The 22,277-nt window shown below is 42.6% G+C and overlaps 2 long non-coding RNA genes across 3 annotated transcripts; one reads left to right on the top strand and one right to left on the bottom strand.

Annotated features, from left to right (window-relative positions):
• Positions 1-235: 235 nt before the first annotated feature.
• Positions 236-11,326, bottom strand: LOC125757088 (uncharacterized). 2 transcript variants are annotated; one of them, XR_007415038.1, is made up of 5 exons: positions 10,900-11,326; positions 9,922-10,050; positions 8,078-8,217; positions 5,595-5,695; positions 236-1,074 (listed from the first exon to the last, which is right to left on the bottom strand). It is a non-coding gene; the product is annotated as an uncharacterized LOC125757088 (long non-coding RNA). The 2 variants fall into 2 exon arrangements; XR_007415037.1 differs by having other exon boundaries at positions 8,078-10,050.
• Positions 11,327-17,113: 5,787 nt separating this feature from the next.
• LOC125757091 (uncharacterized) lies at positions 17,114-22,013 on the top strand. Its single transcript, XR_007415043.1, has 4 exons — positions 17,114-18,080; positions 18,650-18,908; positions 19,445-19,625; positions 20,512-22,013. It is a non-coding gene; the product is annotated as an uncharacterized LOC125757091 (long non-coding RNA).
• The last annotated feature ends 264 nt before the right edge of the window (positions 22,014-22,277 follow it).

Below are 22,277 nucleotides of genomic sequence, written 5' to 3'. Positions count from 1 at the left end.
TGGGTCTGTGGTTGTTGTTTCAAGCAGATGCTTCATGACGCATGAACCATAATTCCAATAGTTTTCCTCCACCTTCGTTCCTGAGCCAGCATCGTCGCATTGTTAAGGTCGAAGCTATAACCTGTCGTCTTGCAGTATTCAACAAGCTGTCTTAAAATGCGCTCCATGGGTGGCTTTAGCAACATTCCCACTTTGTGTTCTTTGAACGTCTTTGGCATTTTCCTGTAAGCGATGTAAGTGGTGTCATGAACCCCACAACGTACTCTGTAGAATACCCTGCTCTAATCATCCGCAGGTGTGCGGTCTTTGGGCTTTGTGAACACATGTCCTAAGGACAAGGTATACACAAACACCGCCGAAGATTAGAGCGGGATCATCTACGAAGTACAATGTGGGGATTGCGACACAACTTGCATAGGCGAAATGGGTTGAAGAAGGTAATCGAAGGTTAAAGAACACAAAGAGGATGTTGCGAAAACCACCCATGCAACATGTTCTAAGACAGAGCTTGTTGAACGCTGCTGAATGACAAGGCATAACTTTGACCTAATCAATTCGACGATGCTACCTCGTGTACAAAGGTCGGAGGAAAAGAAAAATCTTGGAATCATGGTTCATTCATCACGGCGCATTGGCTTGCAACAACAACAGCAGCCCTCTACGAGATGTTTACAAGGAAATGTGCGACTAATGGACTGGTCAAACTCCGCTTATATTTGGCAGCGTATACTGAGAATGTCGCCTGCATAGGTGGCAAAACTTTCATGTCATTTTGTTAATAATTGTTGTGTTAAGTCAAAGTAAACATTTTACAATCAAGCTACACATCCCGAGCTGGTAGATGTGGGGGTAGCATGCCATGTGTAGATGCACTGTACTGTGTGAACTTGCTGATGACGGAAGCATACCTGCTGCTTCATGCCAAATAAACAGTGAAGTACACTACTACATGCTTCTTTAAATGCCACTTTGGCAGATGTATTCAGGAACATATTTGTCAAAAGTGTTGCAAGCCTGCTTATGAAACTGTGTGCACGGCCCATGGACAGCTCCACTTCGCTCCTTTCTGTACGTCTGAAAAGGAAGTGAAAGAAAACACCTAGAGCAACAGCAATGTTCAGAATTTATACACATTTAAACATTGCCATGGTGCATGTGCACATGGCCTCCCTTAGCATCACTGTTTCAGAAATCAAAAAAGCAGAAACGGTATTTTGCAGATATTTCTGGACTCGTTCTAATTATATGAAGAACAAGCAGCATGATTTCACGAAGACTTATTGCTATAGTACACAAGAACTCAGGGTTAAACACACTACGTTCTAACTGCAAGAGTATTTATTTACGTGCATTACCAATTCTATTCAATTATTGTCATGATGTTGAAGTAAAAGTCTTAACAGTTACAATTTTCGTACTTAATGCTGCCGAGAAAGCCGAGTTATGTGGGTGAAGAAATGAAGAATTGCGCATGTATAAAATGGAATCGGCTCGCACAAGACGAGGCAAATTGTAGACCACTGCGAAGGGCTACTGCTGCAGTGCACATATAATAAGGCTGAAGATGACAAAGATTAAAGCGTAAACGTAAAGGATGAGAATTAAATTGAGAAGCAAGGCTTGCTGTCAATAGCTCTTGAATTCTATCAGAAAACATGACAGTTGTATATCCTGTACATCTTAACGCGACAAAAGTTGAGCTGAAGATGGCGGCTTGAATAAATGTCAAACCATTGAACAAAGCGTGTTGTTGGAGCCAATGTTTCAACAAATTGATGTGTCTAAGTTGTTGCAGCAACCTTGATGCAATTCGTTGCCCCTCTAAAGAGGAGTCCTCTTGTTGAATCACTAGCTCCAACAACATTCGTTGTTCAACAATTATTTCATGAGCTGCACATCTCGTTACATTCATTACAAACCTCTACTGTACCAAATGCTACTATGGCAATGATAGTGGGTGCAATACTTAAGCTGCAGTGTCATAAGCAGGTGACTGGCTATTCAACTCTTTAAATATACCAGATCCATAAAGACTGCAAACCATGAGGCAAGCACAACACAAAGAACAAGCGTAAGGAAATTGAAAGAGGTTAACTTTAATAAACGAGGTATGGAATTAGTCATCCCCATTTTAAGTATAAAAGGTGGTTTTTTAACGAACTCCTTTGCTGTTGAAAAAGATCATGCTGCTAAAAAGATCATACCTGTAGTCAAGTGCTAATTTCCAGGACGAAATTTCGTGATGCTGAGAGCATGCATTAAACTTCATGCACGATAAGCGTTAGATGCAATGTCAGAGAGGTGGAGATGATTTAATGGATAGCAAATACTAAAAATGAAAAGCTCTGAGTAACTATCGCAAGAATAAGGACGAAGTAAGGAGGGAAGCATATGATAAGCTAGTGCAATGTCTGAAGCGAGTTAATCTTGTCTTAGAATATGCAGTCGTAAAGTGAGATCCAGTAAGTAGGCGTCACATGCACTGATTGTGAGAGAGATATGGAAATGACGGACCACCTTTTAAATAAATGTAAAAATGTCCACCCATGTACGTGTTGGGAACTAGCTCTCATGAAGCCCTAGGCTTAGAGAAAGCTTGATAAAGATGAACACATCCACAAGAGAAATCAGTAAAAGACAGATGGAGGATTGGTAGTGGAAAAGCAGCGAGAGCAGCCAAAAACAAACTTGCAGGGTCTTTTGTACAATGCCGAAAAATAAGCTACCTATTATAAGTTTTTTTAAGGAAAGAAATTTAATTCAGGTAGGAAAGGCATTAAGCCAATTCAAAAATTGAGCTTGGCCACTTGCATGTCAATGCTTCGCTTTAAAGGGAACACACATAGCATCCATCCATCTACAGATGTGAAACTGCGTCATGCAAGATAACTTATACAAAGTTATTGCTTTGAGCAATTAGAGCAAAATATTTCAGGACAGCACCTAACTGGGCTGGTTAGTACATGATTACAACGGGAACAAACAGCGCTGGGCACGGGACGGAAAAAAAAGGTAGACGAAGGCGACAGCACCCTCGTCTATTGTTCTTTCTTCGTCCCGTGTCCAGCGCTGTTTGTTCCCGTTTTAATGCAGAATATTTCTTTCTTTAATCTGAAGGTGGCAGTGTTTCATGGCTAAAATAGTTTACTAATTTGCATTTCAAGTTACATTTTTTCAGCCATAAGGAAACACTGCAAAATGCTGAAGTTCTAATGTTAACATTTATCAGAAGAAAGACTAATTCTTTCGTATGGAATACCGAAGGTTGATTTCCAAAGTTCATTGCCTTTGTATTTTGTGCTGTTCCCTTATGATTTTCCTTAAGACGGTTGTATAGATGTTCTTGGTTTATCTTGTGTTTTGTATATGTTATGCTCCTGTTTTTGCTTAGCAAGATCATTTTATGTGTAACTTATCACTGTAGCCCACTTTGCAATACTGCTTACTGGTGTCAGCAGTATTGTCAAGTAATAAATAAATAAGTAAATAGATATCCACTTTGTCATAAAACTACTATAAAAACAAAATAATCAGAAACGTTCCACCCAAACTGTAACAGTCGGAAAAAATAGCTTTTGACCCATATTGCAGCTTAGCTTTTGCTATGTAGCATTCCAAACAGAAATGTCGCCAAGACATTATTGTGTGGTATACTTTGCTGGCAATTTATATTCCATTAAAAAAAAATATATACTGCTTGGTTGTAAGCAAGGAAAAATTTACTGAAGTGATTCCTGCACAGAGTCTCGTTCCTTGACCTTCGCTGCACAGCACATTGGCACAGGATTCACGCGGGTGCCCCTGTGCTCATATAGTGCAAGTCTAAATGTTGCAGATTTAAGCAATACTTCTGTCTGAAATACCATGCAAGAACAATGATGTGCTGTGCAGTGAAGGCAAAGCTCCAAGAAACTTCCCACAGCCTTGTTATTTTTCATTTGAAAAAATTATTTTTCGCTTGAAGATAATATTACACCTTAAAAACTTTGTCTAAATTATCGCACGAGGAAAGCACACTATGATGTGTAGGCAACATTTTAGCTGGGATTGCTACACAGTGAAAGAGAGCCCGCAATATGGGTTCAAACACTACTTCTTCCAAGTGCCAATTTGAAGACATTTTTGCTTCTTTTTGCCAGCAGCATTTTCAACCCTTGGTATATGCACTGAACGCATACTGTGAATATATTTCACATGAAACATTCAGTCTTTTTTACAATATACTTAAAAATGGTGCATTTTGCAATGTTTCCTCACGACTGCAAAGAGCATAAATTGAAATCAAAATAAATTCGACTATCATAGTCATGAAAGATTGGTGACTATGTTAAAGAAACAAATGCTTTGTAGTAATAGCTCGACGCAATAACCATGTGTCAATTAATTTGCCTGACACAGCTTCATTTCTGCATGCGAAGTTTGAAAGGTCTTTGCTGCATCATGCAATTCTTTCCCCGAAAATAACGCTTGGATGACTACTTCCCACACTGAAACATAACAGCACCAGTTTTACAAAATATTGGAAATGGTCAAAAAATGACCTGGCACACTGGCGTGAAATGACCCAAATAGGTACTAAAATAAAACAGTGTGCACTGTCAGACACTAAAATGAAGCACTAATCTGCTTGTATTGCTAAATTACTTCAAAACCCTGCTCTGAATAACTGCCCACAAGAAGTTGATTGCGAAAAATTTACTTTAACCTCTGACCTATTTTTATCTATCTCTAGTATAATGACTCCTAACCTTCGGCACACACACAAAGGCACAAAGCATTTCATATGGTTCAATGCCTTCGAACAGTGCGGAAGGTCATATGTTAAGAAATAGCGTAAAATCTGGACTAATTTTAACCAGCTATGTTTTTATAACATGCAAACATCGAGAAATACACAATAATTTAGTAACTCGCCCCCTCTAAAAGTGTTGCTGTCACAGCTCCAAATTCCATTCACGAGCTATACTGGCTAAAATATTAAAACACAGCTGAATTTCCATCACAATGGTGGATGCACACAAGTCTACAATAATTTAGTAACTCACCCCCTATAAAAGTGTTGCTGTCACAGCTCCAAATTCCATTCACGAGCTATACTGGCTAAAATATTAAAACACAGCTGCATTTCCATCTCAATGGTGGATGCACACAAGTCTACACGAACAGGCATGCACTTTAGATTGACTTCACAAGCCAGATATCCGGTAATCCTGCCGTTGGAGAACGTTACCAAGTGTATGAGCTAGACTACTACATAAGCTAAAATGGATGCTTGTGTGTGTTGGTATGACAGAGCGTAAACAAAGCAGTGCAGAAGACTGAGCACACGAGCACAGCACTGTTTGTGTCTTCCTTTTTCTTGTGCTCCGTCTATTGCGTTTTTTACACTAATGCATTAATTGTGGAAACAACTAGCTGCCGCAATTTGGTCATCTAGGTCGAACTTTTTGGGCCTTGTACCAGACTAAAGAGCTCTGTTGTGAAAGCAACAGGGTGTAACAATATTGCACTACAAATCAGGGAATACAAAGCATCGATAAGAATGTTCAGCCAAAATAAAAGGCTTCAGCAAAATGTTTAAGACACATACTCACAGGTTAATGCTCATTCACAGCTTCTACGGCAGCCCCATGATTTCTGTGCGTCCATCTGTGCGTGCCTTCCTTCCGCCTTTGGGCAAGTTCGTGTAGAATGTCTGCCAGGAAAACAAAAACATCAGAAACAAGTCGACTTTTTTTTAGCATGCCTCACATAACCCAAATGAACTTTTCTCTCCCCATGAGGTAGCTGTTTAGAAAGCATCCAAACAGCCTCTGCTTTGTCTATGTATAGCTCATAACCAATAGGTAGCATCCAACACGACACCTGGTCATTGTCAAAGCATACGAGACAAGAAACTGAGACAAGTATAAGCAAAGAGCAAACGGCTATATTTCGCCATTATATTGTTTCCTAATCCAGCCCGATGCATTCATCGCTTAAATTTAATTTACACTGCTATATTGGTGTTCGCCCTAAACTTACTTTCCAAATAACTCACTAGATAACCTATTTCTCTTACGCACTATATGAATACATGTTAAAAAGATGGGGCATGCAAACATGGACACAAGAGAGTCAAGACACCTAAAACGCTGAGATCACTAACTGGAGGCTCATCACCTAATCTACCTTTACATTGTTGAGAGCGTAAATGCACGCCAAAATTCGATGAATGCAGTTTTGTACAAGCACATGAATGAAGAAATGCGTCCAATTGTTGAGGCCTGGCATATCGATAATGGCAGTGCACAAGAGAGCCAACCGTCGATTAACTAGCATAAAGAAGAAATCAAATGATTGAGCAGTTATCTCTCACGTAGACTATCGCGCGTGCCAGATTGATAGGTATCGCCTCTTGCCTGGGCATGCACAGATAAGTTTCTGTGTCTACTTTATTTTGTGCCACTGTCCACCTTTCCAGTTGGCATTAGTGGTGTCTTGGTTTCTCTTTTGTGTCCATGTTTGCATGCCCTGCCTTTTTAACATGAATACCTACCAACCAGCTCAGCTGTCTGTTATACTAAATATGTATACAATCTAGAATTACCACTCTGTCCACTTGCTGATGTAATAATAACAATGGGGTTCTGTATGTAAACGTGAAATTAAAAGCACAGGAACCTCTAGGATTTGCACCTCCACCGAAAGTGCAACCACTCCATCAAGGATCGAACCCGCACAGTTCAGATCAGCAGCTGACCATTATAACCACTGTATTGCAGCGGGGGATGTTCACTTGGTAATGTAGGTTAATGTTAAGGATTATGGAAAGAGCTGTAGGTTGAAGAAAGACATGCAATTAAGCAAGGAGCTGCAGACATTATGCAGTTTAGATATTTCTGTAATCCAAAGGGCTGGTGCTCAGGGCATGCACCTAAGGAACTCCTGTTCAGCGTCTCTTTTCGAACCAAAGCTTAGCAGAATTGATGTTTCTGTCTAGATATGCCCCTGAAAACCACAGTTAAATAGCTGCAAAGTAAACACTAGAAGACAGAAAAAATCCATCACTTGTATGATATTAAACACATCAAGATGCAAATACACCAAACACCCTGGACTGTGAAACGCATTGATTGAAAAGATATCAGTTAAACAAAGCAGCATAGCAATGAACTTCCATGTAGCTGCCACACGGCAAAAAGCAGGTGGCTCTGGTGCCATGAAAAATCTATAATAACACTTGTTGAATATAGCAGGATGTTTTGTATGATAAATGTATAAATTACCACTCACAGAAGCTGACATGCTATTTTAAAAATCAGCATTGCAAAAAATAAAGCAAGAAAACCACGTGACGTGTGAATTTACCATTCATAATTTAAGGCTAAAGGGCCCCTAAACAACCCCGGAGTCTAAAATTTGTGACAACTGCACGCTTGCACAACGTGAACATGTTGTCACATGAATTTTTTCATTAAGTGGTGTAATAATGAAGCCACAGGGGATAGAACGAACATTCCAGCTGGTTTCAGTTTCTCGCTCAGCCTGACCGTCCTGAAGAGGGGCTTCCTCGATGTGCCACTGTGCCAGAGCGGTGCGGTGAGGAAGCACAGTAAAAGCACTGGCGAGATAAACCAATTCGCAACTCTTGTGACAACCACAGATACTGCATCATCACAAAGCCAAAATGCCGTTTCGTATTGCAGAGGACTATTCAACAGTCAGCGTTACTTAATGTTGCTCATAGGCAACATTAAGTAACGCTGTTGCTCATAGTGGTGTAATGTTGCTCATAGGCAACATTACACCACTTCGCTAGCAAAGAGGACTGGTAAAGCGCTGAAGAGGAGGTGCGGTTATTGTTTTTAGAAGTGGAGTGTCTGACATTCGGACAATGTGATTCCTGCGGCCCTCTGTACGAATTAGCGAGCTTGTTTGGGAGGTGTAAAAAAAAGAAGTCGGAGCTTGCTGACTGGCCCTTTAAGAGAATGTAAATATACACTAGAAGGAAGTACACTTCTAGACATATTACTATAAGCTATAAAAAACAGGCAATTAACATGCTCAATCCATGCAGCATAGGGATGTCTCACACCTTTGCAAGAACTTTACTATGGTGGCTGCATGTTTGTGTAGGCCAGAAGCAGCAGGCACGTGGCTTCCATGAATTTGACCCGTTCGTTGAAGGGAAACTGCTGCTCACATCCTTGTAGCACTGCTTTTTGAAGATGCTTCCTGCGATAACAAAATGACCACAACACAATTATGGTCTGCAAATATCCACAGATGACCTACATTGCTGCCCTTTCTCATTAAATTCAGCTCTAGACTAAACACTGCTATAGCGGCATCCTCCTACATTACACGGCATCATACTGCTTTCCTTGGTCTGGTTTTTAGTTCAATAATTGTTTTCACCCATAACAGAATGTAGCACTAGTAAAGATTCGGTTGGGGAGGGTGCAGTCGTAAAGTGTGTATGCAAAGTAAGAATATGAAAAAAAAAACAATGGCATAATTTCACATGAGATATAACAATTATCATAATTCATGTAATGTCAGACACCAAGAAGTGTTTAATTGAGCAAGTTTTGACCTTAAGCTATCACAAAACAATGCCCTTTATGGAAAGTGGGATTTGCAGAGTGAACTCTGATGATGAAATTGGCTGCCTTTACTGGCTCTGTAGCTGCAAGTGCATTGCTAAAGCCGCTTGAATGCACTTAACAAGCCTGTGTAATGATATTGACAAATGTACAGAGAAGACAAACTCATTCGTTCTCACTTAGCTGCCATCACAGCAATACGTTGCTTCGTGTCAGGTTTCCTGGTATGCAGAATGCACGAACTTGGTGGCCGTGCCATACCACAATAAACATGATCGACATCCGCTCCAACTGCGTAGCTGGAAAGTGCTAAATTACACAATCAGCTGTACCATGCACACATAATGTAAATTCTAGCAGTGGCAACATTTCGCACCTCATAATAGCCTATGGGCATTGTACTCGTTGATGCTGCCAGCTGCATTCCCTGTTTTCATTTCTAGCATGCATAGCACATGCACACAAAGCACCCAATAACTGTGGGAAGCAGAGTAGATCGTCCGAGGTAATCAATAAAATTGATTGACAGGAATTCCACACATCACTCAAGCCTGTTGTTTAGCATAAGTGATGAGAATGTGCAGCCAAATGTACACAGCAAATTCAGTATTGGCCTTGAAGAATTGCAAGATAGGTTGAAGCTTTCCAGAAACAAATCGTATGCAGTAAAGTCTGTCCCAGATACTGAAATCATGAAGTTATAAATTTTAAAGTGGGCCGCTATATTCTTCAAGCACCATGCATTGCATTTATGAAAACGCTAACATCCCTGTACAACAATGCGTGCTGCAAGAAGTCATAAACCTTAATATTTTTGGCACAATGCCATTTCCCAGTACCACGTTTTACAGAAAGGCAACATTTTCCTTTGCAAAACTAAGCCATGTTCCCAGGCAAAATGCACTGTCCATGGTGACAAACATGAAGTACGCTCTTCTATACAGCTTAGCTGGTTTACTGGAACTAAAAGCTACGGTAACGCTGTCTTAATTGAACTGGCTAGCAAGAGCCTTCTCGCTGCTGTTTATGTGAAGTAATTTCACCTTGGTGGAACGTCACAAGAGTAAGTGGCACATAATAATGAGTGCGAAAACACAGTAACAGGTTGTGCAACGGCTACCAGGTATGCCCATTCGTGGAAACTGTGGGCTCTTCCCCTAAATGAACCAGTTGGAAATAACCCTTTTGCATGAATAAACTTAAGTTGGTTGCTGGCATACATAACATTGTTACTCTGCATTTCCATCTCATTTATCTAGCGCTCATTGTTTCCCTTCGACATGACTAGCTCAAAACAAGATTCTTCTTCATTAAATGGAACTTTGTACATTACCTTTACGTTGGCTACAGATGCTTATTTCTTCTGCCTGAATAAGCACCTCCTATAGCATACTTGCCTCAGCCACCTTCTGGACTGCATGGTCAGCACTCCACTGTTTGTCGAGGCACTGCTGTTTGCTACCTGCAGTACGTTGCAAAAAACTTCAGCATTAAAAAAAAAAAAAAAGGTTAAGAAAAGCCGAACCAGGTGTGCCAGCAGCACCTTGCCCTTTGAGGAGGGAGGAAGAGCTCTGACAAATGGCTAATTAAAGACAAGCGTTGTTCTTCACAAGCTATTATTATGCGATGAGAGGTGGGACTTCAATACACGGACGCACATATAGTGCCATAAGCAATTGAAAATTCAGCTGAAAGTACGGCTTGTCAAATTAGGTCAACGTGCATAAAGGATAAAAATGGGGCAAACCAACTGAACAAAATACAATGTCATGCTGCAGAAATTGCATTTTTAGCTAATCTATGTTATCTATTGCTTGAAAGATGATAAGCAATGTCCAAGAATGCTAACCTAACGCTTTTGAGGGTCACGTTACATAATGACAAATAAAATGCACGCCTAAAGAAAACATCCCTAAATACACTATATTTCTCCCACTGTACACGATTCACACGGTGGCTGATGATTATTCCTTCAGAGCTCGTGCGAACGAAATGGATGTTGAAGCTTCGGTTTCACGGCGTTACTCCAAGTAATTTGTCGAGAGACATGCATAAAACGCATGACAATGGTGAGCCTGACAAAAATGTTGTCTCCTTTCAGCAAATATTAGCGTAGAGCAGTGCGTGCAAGCGAGCTAATTACCAAAACTTTATAACACTACCGACTACGTTCTTGACAAATGTCATGCGCGAGCAGAATCCTCACAACTACAACCGCATACACTACCAACACGTTATGCGATTTTCTTCGGCGACAAGGCGTACTACAATAACAATAACTCATAATGTACGAAGCGTAACGTTCACTTACCTCTGGCAATAAAAAATACGCTGGCAGCGTACACTGCTAGATGACCGCCGGTTTCCAATGGTGCGCCAAGCGAGGAATCGCCGAGCTACCGGCCGTCCCCGAGCGTCAAAGCATTTTCCAGGGCGACAGAACGCGTCGTCGACAAAGGATTGCGGCGCTGCTACTCACTGACGTGCGGAAACATTTGAAGGTGTTCTTCAAAACTATGAATCGCGTCCGTCGGTCACACCGAACAAAGCAGTCGCAGAGATTCAAGTCGCACGGTCGGCATCTGGTGACTATTTGCCTGGTACCGCGTATAGTTGCGCTTACGTCAGTAACCACGAAATACAACACACAATACACACAATGCGAGGCAGCGCGTTAAAAGTCGACCGCACAAACAGAACTCGGCACGACGATCACACGAAGAACGCAGAACTATACGGGCTAGGAAGGTCTCCTTAGTGTCGTGAGCGCGCCTGCCAGGTGGAAAGATTGCGCGATCCAGCGTGCAGACAGCGCTGCCGCTCGCTGGCGTGCTTTCGCGCGTGTGAGCCTGCGCTCTGTGGAGTTTCCCGTTGAAGCCAAGCTTTTTGTTGCGGTATAAGCTCGTCGTGTAGGCCACACATGGCGCTGATAAATTGTAAAACGAAGAAAAGAAAACTCTGGAGACTATGCGGGCAGATTAGCTTCTTCTGAACGGCACATGCTGGCGTAGAGAACAAACATATAGGAAATTCGGGGTTTCCGTTCTAGTTGATTAACATTCTTTTTCACGCAGTAATGTTTGAGTACAATGATTGAAATATTCATTGACAATTATAGCGGTTACATCAAGAACAAAAATAAAATGAACAGACGCAAAGACAGATATTTTCGCGCAGAATGTAAACAGTGAAAGGAAAAGATAGGTGCATATAAAAAAGAAAAATAATTAATTAAAAGTAAGAATCAGCGAACAGTCAAATGAAATTTATGTACACATGAGGGACCTCCCTTGATGTTTCACGCCCACTCTTGCAGGCATACTGGATCCGTAGAAGCTCTGAATGAGAATCGATGCCTTTTCATTGCACGAGTTCTTTTGCATAACGTCATGGAACAGGTTGTCTTTTTCTTTTTAGGCATGTTGCGTTGGAGAGGCTAGAAAGATTTGCAGTCGCACGCGAGCATGCACGAACCTCTCAAGACGCAGCTCGGAATGAAATTGCAACAACCACGAAAATTCCAGGGTCGGATCTAAGAGGAACAGGGTACCGGTGCCCTTACCCCCTCCCCCCTTTAATTTTCGACGACCGTAGCGGCAGCCGCTACGGGTCGCTGCGAGCGCCTGCACCCTAAAGCTTTACTGCACCCTAGAGTTACTGTAAATGTTACTTTTATGTGGCGGAGTTGCTCATCTGTTTTCAAAACGCCGCTAGCAATCGTGCACTGCAGAGAAGCTGATGCGCAGGCCGCCGCCGCTGCAGCGAACCGGTTTGTACTCCCGTGCCACAGTCCCGAAAGGAGGCTTTCATAAAGGGACGCTTTTCACCAATACGAAGCAGCGCCGCATGTTCCTTGTGTCCTTGTCTATTAGGCACCGTGGAACGCCGCACAGAAGCCTTCGCGGTAGGGATGTCCGAAAAGCAAATTTATTTTAGGTTCGAAGCGAACAGTGATTACCTCGAATAATTTTGAATCGAATAGTTCGAATAGTATGCATCACACATTATATAAAAAAAATTAGCATAAATATTGTCGAGGCCCAACTAACCTGCACAGCGTTTTTTTTTTAAATTGGAACGAGGCATGTGCGACTGTCATTCTTTTTGCTGCAAGTAAACGCTACTAAACTAAGCGCTACGCTACTAAACGCTACGTTTAGTGGCGTTTAGTAGCATCAAATAGTAGCAGAATTTCAATTTCAGTAAGATGCAAGTTATAACCGATAAAATACGTCACACTATAAAGTTACTATACATATAACATATCATAACATATAAGCCCGTATAACAAGCTTTTAAACTTAAAAAATGATCAGGGGCGTAGCCAAGAAGAGGGTTGGGGGTTTCAACCCCCCCCCCCCTCGAAATTTTTCAATTTTGCTTGCGCATATATTCACGCACACATACAAACACACGCACGAACATACATAAAGTATGGTTGAACCCCGAAAAAGATTTCTGGTTACGGCCCTGAAAATGATTAATCTATGTCGGAGTAATATGTTAATTTAACCTTGAAGTGGGGCTTCGCGGCATTGCGCAATTTTGTTGGTTAGGTGCTTTCATGGCATTGCATTTTCAGGCTGCAGTGAAACCACCTTCACAGGTGGGTTACATGCCATCCAATATACGCCTATTCGTTCATTATGAATACTTTGAAATTTCGGAACCTTAAATTCGTGTCGAAGCGAATTCGAATACTATAATATTCCTTCGAACATTCCTAGTGCTCGAATATTCGCACATGCCTACTTCGCGGCAAACAGACGCAGACAGTCTGCCAGTATGTCAGGACGGCAGCAAAATATTGTCTACCCTCGTTGCTCGCGAGAGTAACATGCACAAAGCAACAAATTTAACCACTCTCGGTTGACCTGAAAAAAAGGTTAAAGATTTAAACCGCTCACATAGAGAACAGTGGTAGTTGCACGCTCCCCAGGCCTTCTGTAAACGCATCGTGTCTGAAGAAAAAAAGATCACAGTTTCACCGCAAGCGCGAAGCAATGAATGCAAAGGCAACAAATTGTAATGTTATACGAAGGAAGGCTGGCAGCTAACTGTTTTGGATCCGATCTCGCGTAACTATACAAAACGTTGGTGTAAGAGAATACGGCCGCTCCAGGGAGAGGTGCGCTTTTCGCAGTCTCTTCGCGTTGAGAGCGCGCGTAAAAGAGTATACGAGCCGTTTGCTGATGCCTGCGAGATAGCGAGCGCGCAAGCGATCGTGAACGCGCTTTTAGGATCAAAGTTCGCAGTTGCTGCTCAAGCACCCCCCCCCCCTCGCATCCCTCCATGCTCATTCAAGACGGGCGGGGCGTTTCGTTTCTGCTTGAGCAGCATCGACGGCAGGTCTAACACGCGGGGGGATGTTATCGCATGCGCCCTCCGAGTGACGCAGATAGGCCAGCTCGTTTGATCTCTGCATCAGCCGCTATCGTCGCCGCTGCTCGCGAGCTTTTACTCACGGGTAGAACCTACGATGCGCGGTGGGATGTTATCAATTTGGACTTTATACTGAACATGACGGCGACGACAAAAACCCGTCGAGAGTGCCGATATAATTGCTATCGCAATAAAAGTAGCCACGTGACGGTCTTTGGTTGGAAAATAACTTAACAGCGCAGTCAACTTTAAGACTTTTCGACTTTAGGACTTTTAGGACTTTCTTTTTCTTTAGGACTCTAAAACACTCTCTCCCTAAATGAAAATAAAGCAATATGTCCGTTGGCAGTTACGAATATGTACTCCCTATTTCCATATAATGAGAACGTAGATCTTGTTCGTGGATCTGAAGGAATCTAAAGGACAGTTTTTGCAGTGTACGTCTTCGTAGAAGCGTTCAACCAGTTGATCATCATGGCTGGATGTAGGCGCGTAGGCCTGTATCACCTTCATCCTGTACCTCTTATTAAACTTAATCACGATGCATAACACCCTCTCATTAATGCTATAGTATTCCTCTATATTGCCAGCTATATTTTTATGAATAAGGAACCCCACTCCTAGTTCTCTTCTGTCAGCTAAGCCACGATAGCATAGGACGTGTCCGTTCTTCAGCACTGTATAAGCCTCCTGTGGCCTCCTAACCTCACTGAGCCCTATTACATCCCATTTAACACCCTCTAATTCCTCGAATAGTACAGCTAGACTCGCCTCACTAGATAAAGTTCTAGCGTTATATGTAGCCAAGTTCAGATTCCAATGGCGGCCTGTCCGGACCCAGAGATTCTTAGCACCCTCTGCTGCGTCGCAGGTCTGACCGCCACCTTGGTCAGTTGCTTCGCAGCCGCTGGGGACTGAGGGCCGAGGGTTAATTGGTGTATTCATGTGGGAGGTAGTGGCCAAGTACTACACCAGGGTGGCCAATCCTGCTCTGGTGAGGGAGTGCATTGCTGGCTGTGGTCGCCAGTGAGGCTGCACCCCAGGCCTTTTTACACAATTCCATCATCACGCGGATTTTTTTTTAAATCCGGTTGGGAATTGTCCGGCACCGGGATTCGAACCACGGACCTCTTGCATGCGAAGCTGATGTTCTACCCACTACGCCATCGCTGCATCGCCCGTAGCATAAATAAGTATCTATAATTGTCAGTGTTGTAGGCATTACTGAGAAAAAGTAACTAAATACGTTACCCGTTACGCTAACAAAAAAGGAACGCGTTACCGTCCTACGTTACCTCTTAAAAAAGTTAACGTGTTACCATTACATTTACCGAAAAAAAGTAACGGACGTTACTTTTGCCGTTACTTCATGGTCAGAAATATTAATCACTGCATTATTGCTGCAGGAATCCCAAGTAACAATTTTATAAAGCTGGGGCCGAATTCACAAAACTCACTTACGAGCAAATTGTCGCGTAAGAGAAATTTTGTCGCGTAAGTCGATTCACGAAGCGAAAAAAACGTCGTAAGAGGCCATCGTTATCACATCGGCCGCTGTGGTAAAGCGCGCTGTGACTGTCCAGGAACATGTCAGCGATGGTGATGCAGTTGCTATATTTGGTGACGTCACTGAAAAAGGCTCGTAAGTGGATTCACGAAGCAAAAAAATTGCGCGGAAACAGCGTGGCTACGAGAAAATCCCAAGAGTGGTCCGGACCACTCTTACGAACAATATGGCTGTTTAGAACATGCAACTGCGGCGGGTATCTGGGTGCCGTGGCTAATTTTGAGCTAATTCACGGCCATTTAAGGCTGCTTGATGATTGCTGGTACGTTTTAATTTATTTCGGTGCTTTGAGTTTCGTGTGTTGTTTCGCTTGTACGCTATGGACTGTATTGGCACTCGTAGTCGTCCAGTAAACTGGGAGTCGCAGTAATTAAAGAAGCCTATTGGGTGTCAATGGCGAAACATTATGCATGCAAAGACTTGTGGTTGGATTAAAACCAAAGGTCTACATGAATGGTCGATGAAGTCGAAAGCGGCGCGGTATTTGGTCAACATTTTTTTGTTATGTTGTTGTGTTGCGTCCGACTTCCTCCAATGAGACGTCCAACTTATCATGATGTACGCAGCATTGGTCGAAACCACCACCAAAGAGGTTCAGAGGAGCACATCAGCTCCACGCTATTGGAAACAAAATTGAGCGTAGCATTTCAATTAGCCGTTATTAAAGCCTATTATGTGATTCCACAGCTTGTCTAGTTGGATAGGCTTTAACTGCCCAATAGGCACGATCGCTGAAACGCAGCTGTCGCTATGCGCTTTGGGTCGATCCAGAGCGGGCTCGTACATTGCAAAACCCAGCATATTATAGATGTGCGAGATTATGCATGAAATCTCAAACAAATCAAGCTTTTCGATCTTCACTGTTCGGAAACCGAAACGGAACGCGTTTATACGGCGAGCAGTCAGAAGTAAATGGATCCAGTAATTTGAAATGACATCAAAAATATGTGCGAAGGCTCACGATTCTCGAGTATAAACAAGCCTTTGCCGGATTCACGTCCCTTTGATTACTAACTGCCATTTAACATGGCGTGAGAATATCAATTGAAGGTGGCTTCACCCACTAATAAATGTATTTTGTGCTCATAAGCGTCAGCTTGACCTAGAAATCATCGCGTAGATAAGGCGAAACCCCCGCAGGAGGCTACTATCGTAGCACACGACAAACGATAGCAGACGACGGCTTGGGCGAGAGGCGCAACTCGTGATTGGTTGGGAAGCAGTACTCTCTACAACAGCCCATCTTATGACGTTGACAAAACACTTCTTTCATCGCGCGCTCCTGTCGTGTTCGTCATATCTTCCCCCTCGCACATAAGAGAACTTTTTATCTTCTCGCGATCAACGCGAAAGAGCTTTTTCTAAGTTGTCTTAGCGCCTACCCCCTGCTGCGCAGTTTGTAAGAACAACATGGCGCCGTAAACTGTAGGTGTCGGCGCCGATTTTCGCAACCGCATGAGTTCCTTCAGCGTTCGACTCGATGTGCTGTGAATACCGCTGCTTTTCCGGTGCGCGCAAGCAGTGTGAAGACCGACGGCAGTGTCTCTTGGTGTGCCGTGAAACGTAGCGAAGCCTGTGCCACGGAGTGTTTATGAAGCGGGGATCGGCGCCTGTGTACCGACGGTAACTAGCACTGGAGGAGCCTGCAATGTGTGTTTGAATGTCGGTAACACAGTTCGTTTGCATCGCTTTCCAGAGTCTCAGTAAGGTGCAGTGCGGCATTGCGAATTGACAGCATTTTGGCGCGTTACATGAGTGATTCCGTGCTTCCGTGATTCCGTACGGTAACGCATGAACTACGCTCTGTATTTGGTTCTTGCTTCGCCAGTGGTTAGCCCGTGCGCTTCTATTTTCTTGTGAGCAGTCCAGGCAAATGCAGTGTTCGGGAGTGAAACGATGTGCGTTGTGAACAGTGGTGCTGTGTTGACATTTCCAAGACTTGTGAAGAGGCTGTGCCCGTGTGACAGAAGATTAAAAGCGTTGATAACCGTGTTTCGTCCTACGAAGTTGCGATGGTGCTTTATGAGGACTTTAAGGATTTGGCGCTGGGCTTGGCGCTTTCTTTTTTAACTCGTTGCTTCTCCTTATTGTGATAACCGTAATTCGAACGTCATAACGTGTCGAAGCGAATTCGCTCGCCGAGACATTGTGCTGTAAATGTGGCTGCTTTGGCAGTATGCCTTGACTGTTCTCCGGTGAAAACTTGGACTTGTACCTGGCAGCGAAAGCACGTGGACGTCACGCTTCGCTCCGGACAGAACACAATTCTCACTGGTGCTTTGCCTTGGATGAAGTCGTAGACCAGCACCTGCTAACTACAGGTTTTCGAGCCCATCTGTCGTGTCGTTTTGCACGGCACTGGAGCCTTGACTACAGCGGCCCACGGCGATTTCTCACGCTTCACCAGTGGACGTGCACGTCTTGCTAGCGTTGCATTTCTACGTCAACGGCAGCTTCCAGTCCACGGACGTCGTTTGCCTGTGGCTGCAGAGCACATTCCATTCCCGATGACGCTGACGGCTGCTAATATCGTTGTGCCATCGGTGAGTTGAACTTGCGCAACTAATTTCGTTGCTATTCGTGTAGTGCTATAACGCACGTTTGTAAGTTTTTCATCCCAGCAGATGTACTGTCGCCCCATGTTAAGTTCCAGTACGAAAAGTACTACTACCGCTTTGTATATACGTATATATGGCCAATATACATATATTGCAATATGAGCAAGTACACGAGCAGTTTTTATGGTTTTGCTTAAGCGGGCTTTTATCTGATTATTAAGAGGAGCCTGTCTGTTTACCACGCTTGACAGTTGAGAGAAAAATATTTGATGCGAATTTATCTTCCAGGAGCTATTTAGCACTTTTTCAGGAATTCCCTTTATATTGCAAAATTACTTTTATAGAAGATTACCGCTGTGGCAGCACTATACTTTACCAGGACATATACATTACAGTATGTAAAGCTTACATGGGGCTTCAGTTTGTTTCAAATTGAATAAAGCATATTTGATAGCTATGATTAAGTGATAATTTTTGTGTTTCTGCCAAATATGTATTTAAGAGCGCTTTCAATGATGGTTTTTTTTAATATATCCTTTTTGGCCTCTTCACAGATTGCAGATTTTCGTAAGGTCGTGGGATACATCGATTGCAAGCACTGGCAAATCAAGCCACCTTATGACTTGGAGCACCTGCACAGAAATAGGAAGGACTTGTGCTCCTTAAATCTACAAGTCTTTTGCAACGGTGGGGGTGTCATCATCCAGCCGACCTCAAAGGGGCCTGGAAGCACGCATGGCAGCCTCATCTGGATGGACTGTGCTCTGCCTGGGAGCTTCAAGGGTAGAAAACTGCATAATGGCTGGTTGCTAGGTTAGTTTTTTTAGGTGTTTTAGGTGTTTAACCACAGTAAACACTGGTTAATGTACACATTGTTACTAACAGTGGATGCTTGTATTATTTTCACACAGCGATGCTAATTGGACGCGTAAAGAGAAGCAAATTATAATAGAATTGACAATGTCGAAAGTGTAAAGTCTACAGCTTATGAATTTTACTCCATACATGTGAGACTGGAAAGTTGTGCTTTTGAAATATCACAAGTACTTTTATTGCTTATTGAGCTCTTGTGCTTGTCACTCACACAGTGTATCAAGTGCTCTGCATGGAAATAGCAAGCGGGAGAAAATCGCCTGGCTGTTCGGAACATGCAGGGAGAAAGAACTCTAGTTCAAACCTCAGGCCACACAGGAGCAGTAAATGCACATTTTACCTGCCGTAGCTTATCTGTTTTCAATGTTGTGGCACGTTGTATTTCCGCCGTACATGTTCTCAGCACAATTGCATAGTGGCACGGTTATTTCTACAAATCGTATGTGACCTGAGTACACGCTTGTTGATCTCTGAAGGTGACTCTCGCTATGCCTGAGAGCCATGGGTGCTCACCCTCCTGTCCGTGTTTGGCCCAGCTGAGCAGCAGTGCAGTGCAGCCCCCACCCATGCAAGACAAGTCATACAGTGCACCTTTGGTGTTCTGAGCACGACACAGCGTATCCGTCCGGCATGGCAGTGACATCAACAATAATGATGGTGAGTGTTTGTGGAAGCCATAAGAGCCCATTAACATGCATTTATGGATTATGAGTGTGTTTGTTGCTCGCAATCATTTCTCCTAATCAAGTGCATTTTTTTGCAAAGTGTAATTTTGTTAGGAAAAACCGTTTCGAGCAACAAAAACACACATAATCCAATAATTGCTTTGTGTTTTCAAGTCTTCAAAATTGCTCCTTCACACTGTATGATGAGGTGGCTATGTTAGATAACTTTAAAGTGATGAACAATAGCTGTTGTCTTGTAACATAGAAATACATGAGTACACTCTAAGAACAAATCGTGTATTTGGGAGTATTTCTGCTACACAGCAATAATCAAAGTCTTGCTTGCTCGCATTTCCTTTTTTCAAAACCCCGCTCTTGGCACTTTTCTATCAAGAATGTTATGTCACTTTGATAACACGCGCGTCATTCGTGACCGGGAAGTCCCGGGACCGTGGTGATAACGCGAGGAAAGTACGTGGGATGGATGACGTTTATAGTTGTGGGGTAGCAACACTCCCCAAATACTTGTTTTGTTTCTTAGATTGTAGCATAGTGAACTCATTTTTGGTCGGCTTCTTGCACCTAGTGTAAAGTGTCGAAATAGAAGACAGTTTATTGGCTTATGTCTCACTATTGGGCAGAAGTTTGTTGTCTTCAAAATGAACATCGTAGTTATAAATTTATATCATGAAATACTTTTTTAAAGTCTTCATTGTTGATGGTTCTATGTTCAGACCTTTTTTCTTGTTTTTTATGATTTCTTCATACTTGTCATTGGCTTCTGAAAATTCGACAGCTAGAGTTGTTAGCACATATTAGCTGTCCATTTTTACACATATCACGGTTGTAACAATCATCTGTATTTTTCTATATTCCAGCAGTATCACTGGATCAGGTGCCCCACTGTCATGTAATTGCACAGTGTATCTCGGACAAAACACACAAGGCCAACAAGTAGAGAGCGACTACCAGTGACTGTGTCCTGCTGTTCAAAGTGCACGTCAACAGAAAGAATGCATTGTGATAGTTGGAATAGCTTGAATTGTATGGTGAGAATCTGCACAGCTGCAGTTTAATCGTTGAGCAGTGCATCATTCAGGAATTCCTTGCACCTGAGGATTCAAAATTAATTAAATTCTGCATTTAATATACCAAACCTTCGCGTTAATGTAAATCACACTGTAGTGGTAATGTGCAAATTAATTTCGGCTACCTTGAATTTTTAACATGCACGTTGCTCAAAGTGCATGTGTGTCTCCGCATTTCACTGCCATTAGAAACAGCAGCCATGGTCGGCAACCAAAACCGTGTTTTCATGTTTGGTAGTGCACGAATGAAACCATTGAAGCGCGTAGTTTTGCTTTCAGGATACACGCATTATTATAGCACAAATGATTTTATGTATATATGAGCTCTGGAAAGTCATTTTCCGCGGATTATTTAGATACAAAAGGAGCGTCACTATTCCTAGTATGTCCAACAGGCTTTAGCACCTGTGTAATGTTATCCTATCGCATGCTTGTCCTCTTCAACGGTCAACCTTTCTGCATGTAGTGTGTAAGTTTTAATTTTTTTTTTTCATATAGTGTTTGCTGCCATAGGTTTCTCCATAATGTACTTGTATACTCTGCAAATAGTTTATCATCTATGCAGCTTTGCTCATATTACTGCTGAAAGTATTTATTGCTTTTTGTATGGTGACTATGCATGCACTTACTTATGCCTTTTGATGCGCCTGTGCAATGGTTTAGCCTGAAGAGGGCTGCTGGTGTGCTCTAAACTTGAAACTGGCGACTTCGAACAAATTTGAAGGCTGATAACCATTACTACTATATTCAGACAAGCTGTGATAGCTCCATGAAAATGTGTTTAAGATTCTGTAAATTGTGCCAGGTAAATGTTCTTAAATTCCTTTATTGTTGTCCATGTTTCATGCACCTGAAACATAATTACTTTGTCGTGGCACATTATAAAATGTTATTCTGCCCATTTGTGCTGATCAACATTGCAGCTGAGGCCAGCAGCAAGATATACATGCAAGGCACTGAAGCTTCACATCACATTCCTTGCCCAGCAGTGCACTGAAATGTTTTTCAAGCGAAATGAGAGACTGCTATACAGCAGTCTCTCATTTGAAGGAAGTCAGCACATGTGCACATTTTGAAACCCTTTTGAGGAGTGTTTTCAGAAGAAGCAATAGGGTATTTACATGTCAACAACAGCATTATTTGTACCGAGGATCTTAGTAACAGTGAATTGTTTTATTTATGTATTGTCCAGAATTTGTCCGAGCTGTGCCAATCTTCCAGCCCACGTCACCTGACATGGCTTGTTATAGTGTTGTCAATATGCCGGACTATGTAAATAAACTATGTGTCATCTTGCAGACATGTACCAAAATGTGATGCATTGCATTTTTCCTTGACATCACATTGTCGGGGGCTCTTATATATCGTCGTAGGCTGCCGCCCACGAAAATGTATAAAAACTGCTTGTGAGTGGGCAGAAGCAGAAACTATACATAAAATTGTTCCAAGAGGGTTCGAGAAATGCCGAGTTGGCACATAAGAGTGGTGAGAGATTTCTCTCGTAAATTACTGCCTTGAAACCGCATGTGCTCAAGACTGCGTGTATCAGCATTGTT

The sequence above is a fragment of the Rhipicephalus sanguineus genome, chromosome 2, assembly GCF_013339695.2.
Source record: "Rhipicephalus sanguineus isolate Rsan-2018 chromosome 2, BIME_Rsan_1.4, whole genome shotgun sequence".
NCBI lineage: Eukaryota > Metazoa > Arthropoda > Arachnida > Ixodida > Ixodidae > Rhipicephalus > Rhipicephalus sanguineus.
The sequence above is the reverse complement of the archived record's forward strand: the minus strand, read 5'-3'. Positions and strand labels throughout refer to the sequence as shown.